The following is an 11,599-nucleotide window of genomic DNA, read 5'->3' as shown; positions in this document are numbered from 1 at the left end:
GAAATACGCCAGTAATGCGTTTCACAGTTCGATACTCTTCTTTTTTTCTCCTCCGTCGTTTTATTTTCATTACTATCTCTTGGGCATTAGCCAGAGAAACAAGTTTAGAAACCTATTTGGAGTGGTCACGTACTTACCCTCGGGCTGATCTCATTCATTATTACCTCCTATTTTTCCGTTTCTACGACCCTTCGTGTCATACATTACATTATGTACGGATGCGTCATGCGTCGTTGGCATTGGTAATGGGTATGGTGAGCAGTGTCTGCAAGTAATGTGTAGTTTTTTTCTTCTGGAAAATGGAAATTTTCACGTGCGCTGCATGTATAAAAATGGGGAGGTACGTGGTCACACTCAATGTCTCTGGGGATTCAGAAACGTTAAATTAAATTTTTTTCCTCCTTCTATTTGTTCTTTCCCACCGTGCCAGTGTGTAGGTATATGTGTATGTCAACAAAACTAGGGGCCTGAAACTGAGGCAGTGATTAAAATTTGTACAAGCTTTCCGTGTAAAAAAAATACTTACATTGTACAGGAAAGGTCATTTGAGTATCAAAATATATATTTCTGATGTTCTGGTGATTAATAATTACATGTTTTCTCAAATCTGCTCAACAAAATTTGATTATTTTGGTACCAAAAGAGATTATAAAAACTAAAGTTATGAAAGAGAAGGTTGAAAAAAATTTTTAATTTTGTTAATGACAACGTAATAAAAATTTAGCTTCGAAAGAATTTTATTAAGAGGGCTTTTAGAAAGTATGATTAATTTTTTACTATTAAAAAAGGCGTGGAATGAAAAGTTCCACGTCATTAATTAAAATAACTAAATATTCTAAGACACTTTTCATCACGTAACTGACAAAAACATGAGAAATTTTTTAACAGCATACAAGTAGTTACAGCTATATGGAAAGCATAGTAAATTTTTCTTAATCAAGTATACTAATTTATTCTTTGAAAAAATTGTAGTACGTAATTTGCTCTTTGAAAAAATTGTAAGAAAATTTTATTATGTATTAAGAAAAACACAAAGTAGTCTCCTACTAGAATCCAAACTTAAGTAAAACACGCAAATTAGAAGTTGAACATCGCGAAAATGCCTTCATAAAACTTTAACCACTCATGGATAGTAGCCTTAACGGCCTAATATCTCAAGTCTCGAAGATATCAATGTATTAAATGTTTAAAAAAACATTAGCTGGTATACATGCTGTAGGTACTTACTTTTACTGAATACACACAATTAATTGCAGGTCTGGCATTTTCTCATTAGCCAGAATTCAGAACGACTTTGAGACAGACTTTAGCGAAACGTAAGACAACTTTACCCAGACCAACGTCACTTTTTTTACAAGGGTTTCCACATTCATACGCATTGTTCTCGGTTTTTCTGTTTTGTCCTCTTCTCTTCCTTACTTATGAAACTCTGCTCACCATCATCCACCTCTATCCCACACGAATCGCTTTATTTACCCACGCATAAGCTTTCCTTTTGCGTTATTTCCCCTTTTCTTTTCCTCCGCGGGTTTAAACTGCGTTTACGTTTGAAAAGTCAACCCAGACCACTTTCATGTGGTACTCCCTAGGTTTGTCTAACCACGTAGGTACACGAGAAAATGCTCATTGTTTCTTCCACTCTGCTCGTTCCAGAATTATTGTTAAATAATCACCTCCGTAAGTAGAATGGGTGCATGAGTTCCTGTCACCAACAGTAGATTAACAGTGCGGCAAAAATCCGCCATTATTTATGTTTTTTAGATTATTTTTTACACGCTTGCACACATTTACGGCCGAGTGAGCCCAAATAACTGAAAATGAAGATCAGATTGCAGGAGGAATATTTTTCCGAGTATTTTTCACTGGAGTATTTGTTTTAAATTCTGTAGGAAAACATGTAAATTGCATGCTAGTGACGCATACTCTGTGCTGCTAGTATTTGCATGCCAAAATTCAAGGTCAACGATGTGGAATCTGGTGAGAATTATTTTCCGATGAATATTCTATTCTGTACGCTAAAAAAAATTGACGAATGTTTTTGGACCGGTAAAAACAACGAATGATAAATTTTTCATACAATATCACTCGCAAAATCGATTGTTGAAAAATTCCATTGAAAAGGGAGTAGCTTCTTTTTATACTTGTAATAAACTTTTAAAAACTTTATTCTTTCCCAACAACTTTACATGAAGCGAGTACTAGCTACTTCGAAATTATTTAGTTAACGATCTTTGAAGTCCATATACCTCCTCTGGAAAGTTCATTGCATGAATAATGAGTATTTTAAATGCGTGCCTCACATTTCTGTTGCTACTTCAAGATAGAACAAAGAATATAGTAAACAGTATTACGTGCATAATGTATGGGTATAGATGTTTTGCAAGGCTTATTGTAGACCTTTGGAAATTATTCAAGACTCCAAAGCATTTTCTGAAATAAGGAGTAAAAAATATACTTAAATTTCATGAGATTAGTAAAAAGTAAAAAAGTCTGTGTTACCAACTAGATAATTATGTAAAAGAAGCGTTCGCAGAATTTTTCTTATTTTCTATTTGTTGATACAAACTTCGAAGTAAGGGAATAACTTGAAACGTGCATAGATAATACGAGATAGTGTGGGTGTAGGTCATGTCACGGTTGTTTGAATGAGGAATGATGAGGGCATCTTTTTCTTCTTTAGCAGCCACCGACAAGAAGAATACCACGAAGCAGGAGAACGGAGAGTTCAAACGATTACTTTTGACGGAAAAAAAGTCCTTTTTAATTTTAAAAATAGCACTGTCATCTTAACTACAAACGTATTGGCTTTTGTTTTTTTCTTTTTAACTCCAATGGACTAGCGAGTGCTAGATTGAGTCAGATGCGTTTTTATATCCAAGTAAGCAAGACCAAGAGAATATCACTATTGTCGTTATCAATTAAAATAAAACTCGATTTTTAATCGAAACTGTAAAAGTTTCATGCAAGTACGAAACTGAGTCTGATAATGAAAGATGCTAAATCCTTGGAATAATTAAGACTGACATTCATGTGGGTATATTGATGTTTTTCACAAAGGATAAGTGAATTAATCTGTACTTAAACACCCAAACGTATCATAATTTTTTATCAAACAACGTTTTAACAATGGAATTCGAAAAATAATTAATGAACTAAAATCGACTAAAATTATTGTCATTACTTTAGTATAAATCTTGCGAATCACTAATAATTATAAAATATAAAAGAAAAAAAATTATTTTTATGTCTTTACAATGAAAACGTTCATTTTTCCTTGAGCATGATGTACATTATAGTATGAGTTTTAATAATGTAAAAATTTTAGCATACAGAAAAAAATAGTACAATTGGCTGGTTTTATTTCTCTCCGTACAAAGTCATAACCTATTTGATGATAAAACGTACTTAAATAATTGGACGAAAAGTTGTGCTATAGAAACAATTTAAAGAGAAAAGCTTCCATTCCGAAAACTCTTTTTTTTGCTAAATGTTATTGATATTTTAAAAACTACAGTAGAATTCACGTTCAACCCAAAACAATTTCAATTTTACGTTACTTCGTGCTCCACAATCCGCGGTAATTCACTTTTTTGACGGCGGTATGAGGGAAAAGAGAACGGACCGATGGGTACATCCAGCAGGTGGATTAAACCAATTTCATAGGAGCATCGAAATGTGGGCAAATAAAGGTAGACCAAAAAAATAAAAGACCCGAGAGGAACGAGAGAAAGAGAAGGAAAACTGGAACTGGGAAATCGCTAAAATGATGAGTGGATGAAAAAACGGGAAAGGAAAAGAAAGAGAAAAAGAAATTTAGGGGGTACTATAGAAAGCAATTGTTGTGGAAGCTACTAGGCGCTTTACGCACTCGCAAACAAAGCCCATTCACCATTGGGGATTGTGCCAACGTTGGTTGTTGTAGAAGAGCAGAGATAAAAAAAAGAAGCTGATCGATCGAGCTCTGTACACAGTACAAGGTCATTTGCGGTATTAAAATCAAAATGTTTTATTGAACTAGTAAAATAAAATTACCAATTGTGATCACTCATTCACCACCCAGTAATGTGCAAAGTGACAACTATTCTTCATTGTTACTTTTTGTTGTTATTTTTTTTGTGAAAAGAAAAATATAGCGATCGACTTTTCGACCACTTTCTAAAAATTCGATCATGAAGAAATTCCACTTTTTTTGTTTTTAAAAACAATGCGATGCAATCTGTTTTAAATATTCAATTTAATGGTACATCGAACATGGTTACCATAAAATGGCGAGTTAGTTTGAATCCCCTCCCCTCCCTGGTGACATGGGTGTTGAACAAAAGGTTGCAACAGCAACAAAAACACTTTTAAAACTAACGGGTGATATAAAATGGCACCAACAGTTTTATTATCAGAGGAGCACTGACATCGATATGCGTCAAAGCATCGCTCAGTTGCACAAATGCTTATCGTTTTAGTCGTACTTTTGTCAAAATAAGGTCTTGAAGAAAGCCATGATAAAAAAAATAGAAAGAAGAAAAAAAATAACAAAGACAAGTCCAAAAATAGCGCGAGGTCGCTAAAGCAAGAGTAAAATAAGGAACAAGTGTAAAGGGACAATGAGGCGAGCGCCAAGCCAAACTCTCTGAATGCGAATTAAGTGTGAATCGTGGCTCGCCTCAGGCGTCTTTCCTGTTTCTCGCTGATGCACCGAGTCCCTCATGACACACACAGTAAGTTCTTTTTTTTTCTTTCTTTTTATGCTTCTTCCTCTCTTCTTTTCGCTGAGCTTTTACGTATTGTCAGACTCCCCTTATTCCCCTTCCCGAGCCTTTCATGCATTCCCACAACCGAGGCTTCTCTTAAATATGACGAAAAAACCACGGGACGACGACAGCTACAAAGATTCCTCCCTGTTACGGAGAAACTGGAACGAGATAAACAGTCGCCGTTCACTTCGGCATAGACCGGGGGTGAAACGTTAGATTCACTAGCAGCTTATTCCACTGGTGTAAATTTATCTCGTATTTTATCTGGATTAAAAATGTTTTAGTGCTATCATTTACATTTAACAAAAGACGAACGCTTTTTAGTTAATGAAATCTTACGTTTTGCTAGAAGCTAAAGTGCTAGCTGGCATTTTCATAAAGAGAGGCATTAAGAAGAGGTGCATGAATTCGAAAAGAAACAAAAATTCCATTAATTGATAAAGTATCATGGAACCATTCGTCCGTATGAATTTCCAATCACCGGCTGAAAAGACACCTGCCCCGAAATGTTATCCCACGCAACGTTACCCCTTTCACCTCCTCCCCCCAAACATATAGATGGCGTAGGTGTATGCATACTCGGAAAAACGATAAAACCATTAAAGCAAGTGTTGGCAGAAGGTGTAGAGGGGAGGGGGAGTACCGTTATTGCATTGCTGAACGATAACATGCAAATTGATGGCCGTGTATGGCCTGAAATGTCCCTGCCAGCGCGCCATCAAATTAAAGTAATTATTATTTATATCTACGTGTAGCTATCTATAGTACACGCCCTGCACCCTTTGTTTTACCCCACTATCATAACACCCAGCACTTATTGGCGTATCTCCGTCTTCTCGCGAGTACCGATCGATGAAACTATGCGCCTCATTGTCTGGATGTGAAATCCAGACTGCACTCCATGCGAGAGCCTTATTCGCACATTTATTGCAATACCAAGTGCGACGATAGTTCGAGATTCTAGGCCAGTGCTCGCTATTTTCTGGCTTTCATTTCAGGGCTCATACTGGATATTTTGAACAGATGGAAAAATATTGTTTCTTAGTCTCACAAACATTTCAACTTTTTAAAATGCGCTTCGAATGGCAAACCAAACTTTTCTCAACTCGAATGCCGGATGGGACTGGAAGTGGCCGTAAAATACAAAGCTCATCCTAAAGCTTAGTGCATCTATAGCGATATAATTACAGAGTCTCGTCGCTAACACCGACACTTCTTGCCCATCCATCTTAACTGTGATGAGAAAACTTTCAGCAAGCCACTCGTTGGTGTTTGTCTTTCATGAACTCTTATTACTTTTAAAAGCCAACGTGAAAACATTTCATTGATTGGAACAAGGAAATAAGGTCATTTAGATAATCATTACTATACTGATAATCACAAAACATACATATATGTATTTTATATCAATTTGATGGTTTAAAATAATATAGTTAAAACTTAATCAATCGCAACGACAAATCTCTATTTAAGGCCATAATCTACTATTGTTATCTTTAAAATACTCAAAGTGGCTAATAAATCATTAAATTTTACATAAATATTCGGAACATCTACTTATCAGTGTTGTTCACATCTTCGTAAAAGTTTTTTCAACTTTTACAGGATCAAATCGGTACTTTTATTTAATCAAGTCTTGAAACTGATAGATTGATGTAGCGTAAGTAGAAAGTTCTCGGTATAGTCAGACACATATGTTTTACTAAGGGCAGTCCAGAGATAGTTAAAATTTCCTACATCATCGGTAAGGTTACTCGAATTGCATAGCTTTATAACATTATTTATTGAGCAGCTAGCTATTTTATCGAAAAAATAAGAGTAGACGCACATTCTTGACACGTCAAAGAACAAATCAAACACTTACTTGGCAAAATTGATTTAGAATTCAAGGCAAAAAATGAAAAATCAGATTACATCTTATCAATCCAACATCTAATTTTTCGGTTTTTGCCTCGAACTCTCAGTCAATTTTGCCAAGTGTGGGCTTGGTTTGTTCTTTGATGTGTCAAGAATGTGCGTCTACTCTTATTTTTTCGATAAAATAGCTAGCTGCTCAATAAATAATGTTATAAAGCTATGCAATTCAAGTAACCTTACCGACAAGGTAGGAAATTTTAACTATCTCCGGATTGCCCACTTTAAGTAACGTCTTCCACAGACTTAGAAAAAACACATTATCTACAAATACACTTGTCAGCGTTACCAATTTAGTAGCGCGTAACAATTCGTTTGTAGTAGATGATTAGGCTCTGATGAATCTTTTCACCAGGTAGTTGTGTAATTAAGAGAAATCTCTGAACAATCATTTGCGCCATGGATAAATAGCTCAGTAAGTGTGCACTTGCGTATTATAAAACCACGTCTCTTATGAGGGTTGTACTCGTGAAAGACATTATTTAAGAAACAATGGAACACAAGCTGAGCCATTAATGCAGGTCAGTGAATGCAACTTAGCTGTAGTGGAGTTAAACAACTTGCGTGCACTACAAAGTTCACCTATGTGGAAAAGCTCATAAAAAATGTGTAGTAAAAATTACGTCAATTTGCAGTAGGAGATCAAATGGAATATATGTTGAATAAACAAAGGGGTGCCTTAAGAAAAATAAAGATATTGCGAACTAATTGTTGGACGCTGACATGCAATTGCATGTGCTATTATTCAGTTCAAAATTGTTATGAGTTTACAATAAAGAAATGTTTGAAAATTAATATCTTTATAATTTTAACATTATAAGATTACTTTCTACATAACCTATACACTTTTAAGATTCTCATGAATTAATTACTTTTCTGCAAACAAAACAAGCAACATAAATCAAATTCAATGTCAATGAATTGCTGCGATGTTATTAAAGAAACTTTGAATTTTAATCAACCTCCTAAATGATTAGCTGAGTTCTCATTCTACAAAATTATGTGCGTATAACATTTTTTTAATCGATTAACTTCTAATAATCTGTTAGGTGTCTTTCAAATTAAAGAACGATTATATTTTAATATCTAAAATGTAGTGATTTTGCAAATAAAATTATTTTTTATTATAATCTTCCAGATCAGAATACAAAATCCCTCAAGAGCAATCCATAAGCATCATCATAATTTATAATTTAGTCAGAAAAATAAAGGGTATCACAGGTACATTCAGTGTTACGAACACCAGGATTAGTAGGCAAAAATAATGATAAAAAAAAAAAACGAAAAAATGCAATCCAACAAAGCATAAGCGTATCTCCCACTCGAATCGGTGCGAATAGTATATAGAGATAGAGAAGCGTAGAGAAGATCGTCGCATCGTGCAAGCTCTCCTAGCGGATCGATTAACGAGGACTGACGAGCCACTGGCTGGCCGACTACAGCTGGCCAGCACTGTACGCCGCTTTCAACTCGAGGAAGATATTAATTGTACGTTAATTAAGCACATGAGACATGTGTGTTTGAGTTCATACGTATACGTAAAAATAGAGACTCTTGGAAATTGATAGCCGTAAGAGGAGCTGCTCGTGAGTATTATCGTCATCTTAGTCCTGTCCGATAAGCCTCATTGAGTCAGCGCCAATGTAACGTAGAGCGTTAACGTTTCCGTTGGTTGGATGGTTATGTGGACGTGGCTGTGTGGAGTACAAAACTTGGATGTCTAGGCCAAAATGAGCAGTCAGCACGCAATTAGAGGCGCCGAGTGAACAGCTGCACGAGCGTCTAATTGAAAAGCCGAGTGCGAGTATAAAATCGACCGGAAAACTTTTTATCGTCTGAAACAGCTGACAAATTTTTTCTCCTCTTTAATAAATTTTTGAGTAGATATTATTGTTGCTTTTTCAGGGAAAAAGCATCGTTCAGGTGTAAATAGAAAACAAAAAATTGTTCACATTTTTTGACGTTTAATCGACATCCATGAAAAACGTGAGTCACATGATCAATAGTGCAAAATATGTATAAATTGATTATTGAAAAACATTTTTATGTATTTTATATTAAAAAAAAATTCTTTACTTATTACTTCTGACGAATTTTAAGTCAAAATCAGGAAGTCCTAGAAAATGAAAATTGTGTTTATCAAGTAGTAAGAGAATAATAGAATAATAAGAGAATAAGAGAATAATAAAGGTAGAATACGTTGAATCAATAATTTATAAGAGAAAGCCAACATTTTAATAGTCACGTACTCGAAAATAATTTATTAATCAATCCTTAAAATAGTCCAAATGTGATCTATTTTTTTAACTTGCTTGTTGCAGAATTTGGCAAAATTGCAATCGTAATGTAAGTATTAACGCTGTTGAAACCAAAATTTCTCAATACCTCTGTCATTTTCATATTTTCTTATTATGTAATTACTTTGCGCCATCGGCAGAATTAGTTTTTGTACTATAAAAGTAAAGTAAAAAAATATCGCCCCAAGGAGTAAGTGGATTACCGGTTCCTAAAGTGAAAAGTTCCATACCATTGTAACCATATTGAGAAATTATAAATTTGTTTGGGGCTTTTGCTTGGAGGCTTATTTCAAGCAATAGCCTTAAATAAATCTTATGTCTCGGTTAATTCATACTGCAGCATTCGGTCCGTATCGAGGTCCATATTGTCACACCTGTTATCTAACCACGTATCACTTATACTTTACCTATAGTCACACCTTGCTAGTTATGTAGGCATTTTCTGCATTAAGGGTACATCGGGTCCACTAAATTTTTTTCAATAATGTGTGTGCTTTACAATTACAAACGACGAGAAAAATCATTGTGGCATTAATGTTAACAAAATTAAAAAAAAACTAAAACAAAGCTTAGAGAGTTTTTAAAACTCCAACAGCCAATCTCTCCCTGAAGTTTCTTCTCATGACAGTGTCCATTATGCTGATGTGGATCAGTCAACATCATCATCAATGGCAATTAAACCATCAGACCTTTTATCCCAGGTATTTTATTTACCGTTTTATTTGATTTATGAATTTACTCGACTACGCAAGCTATGTAAGATAAGTTATCCCGTTACAATGCATAATTTTTATCATTTCAAGAACAATAGATTAGGAACATTTGGGATTTGAACTTGACAAAATCACAACGTAAAAAAATCAGTGGAAAATTAAATATTTCATCGATGAAATTTCTTAATCAGAAATTGAAAAAATTAATAAAAGTTTGGTGCAACTGTTTTCAGCCTTTGATGTAGATTTGAATAACGTGACATCAAAGAATTTTTATAACTTTATGAATAATGTACAACGAGTGTACCTGCATATGCGTAATATATTCCAGATTCATAAACTTGTAGAATAAACATTTTTCAAAAAGTTTATTAAGAGAACGTAGGTGATTATCACAATTTTATACCAACGGGTGATATTTTGATTACTACATTATTACAAGATTATTTTGGCATCAGTGTTGTTTACTACAAGACAGATAAGTTTCACTTTTTAAAAGAACATACTTATTTTAGCGAATCTTCTCTGGAAGCTTACACGGATGAATTTAAATGCATTGCAAGCTCCTTATTAGATAACATGTATGAAAAACATTGTAATTCTGTACTATTGTCCGTACTACAAGCGGAGAAAAAATTTTTTTTAACTTCTCGAATTTCAGCAAGATTAAAGAAAGTCGTATAGCACTTAGCAATGTTGTATAATGAATGTATTAATGTGGCTTTAAACGAGTTTAATATAAACATCTACGGTGTCGAGACCGACAATGCCTTAAATATGATTGATGTGGGACAACGTTGAAATTTGGCACTTCAAATGTAATGGTCATTCCAGAAACTTACTGTTCAAACCACTAACTGATAATGATCTTGTTGGTAATATAGCTGGTACAGAATTTAGATATCCGTACCTAAAGCCTCAACTAATTAATTAAGGTGGTAGTAAAATGATAGTAGCTGGCAAAATTTGATGGTGTTGCAAAAAAATTATTTTTGGAGATGTCTCGAAAATATCCATTTTATACGGGAAGTAATGAAAGACAATCAATTGAAAAATGTAGAAAATCAGTATATTTTTAAAGATAATGTAATTGAAGCCGCTTTAAATTAATAAAATTAAATAAGATTGACTAATGCCTTATGAATTAGTGATCCTATTTGCGAATTTGTAAATACTTGTCAAGAAGGCAATTGTTATATAGCATATACTGTAGGAAAACGGTTGAGATTGGAACTACTATATTTAAATAATGACCGACTATTTGGAATAATTTTTAGACAGCGATTGACCAAGGTTCTTAATAAGTACGTACTAGCTGCTAATTAAATACTTACACCTATTTCCAAAATCCACTTCACACACTTTCTTTTAATACTATGTATGCTATCTTATAGTTTTTAACTCCACACCTCTGCCCCGTACATCACTTTATCGCTATAGTTGATTTCTTTCTTCTCTCCTTCATATGCGCTTCTGCTTTTCATTTTTTTTGCACTATGTATTTTAAGTACTTACTTTTCTTTACCTCTTTAACTTGATTGCTGCTTCAGTAAGTACCACTTCCTCTTCTTGGATCCCTTTCTGAAATTTTCAAATACTAGGATTTTCAAATTTCAAAAACTCTAGTTTGATGAATTTATTACTAGAATTCTCTTTTTTTCGGTACTCTAAATTATTTTTTTTTCTCCAGGAATTTTATTGATTTTTTTAGCAAATCTTTCAAATCTACTATATGCTCCACAATTAACACAATGTCGTCAACATAAATATGTAAGCGACCAGATCTTGTCTGTCTCTATCCTTGTTCCACCTGTGATATTTTCCTTTCGGAAATCTTCCAGCTGTTTTAGGTATTCATTGAAAAAAGTTGGGTTCAGCGGGCAGCCGTGCTTTCGTACTCCAGAAAGATTGAGATCTCTTCTCCTCT

The sequence above is a fragment of the Copidosoma floridanum genome, unplaced genomic scaffold (assembly GCF_036245765.1).
Source record: "Copidosoma floridanum isolate Cflo_tuat_1 unplaced genomic scaffold, Cflo_Japanese_pri ptg000030l, whole genome shotgun sequence".
NCBI classification, from domain to species: Eukaryota; Metazoa; Arthropoda; class Insecta; order Hymenoptera; family Encyrtidae; genus Copidosoma; species Copidosoma floridanum.
This window is presented reverse-complemented; position numbering follows the sequence as displayed.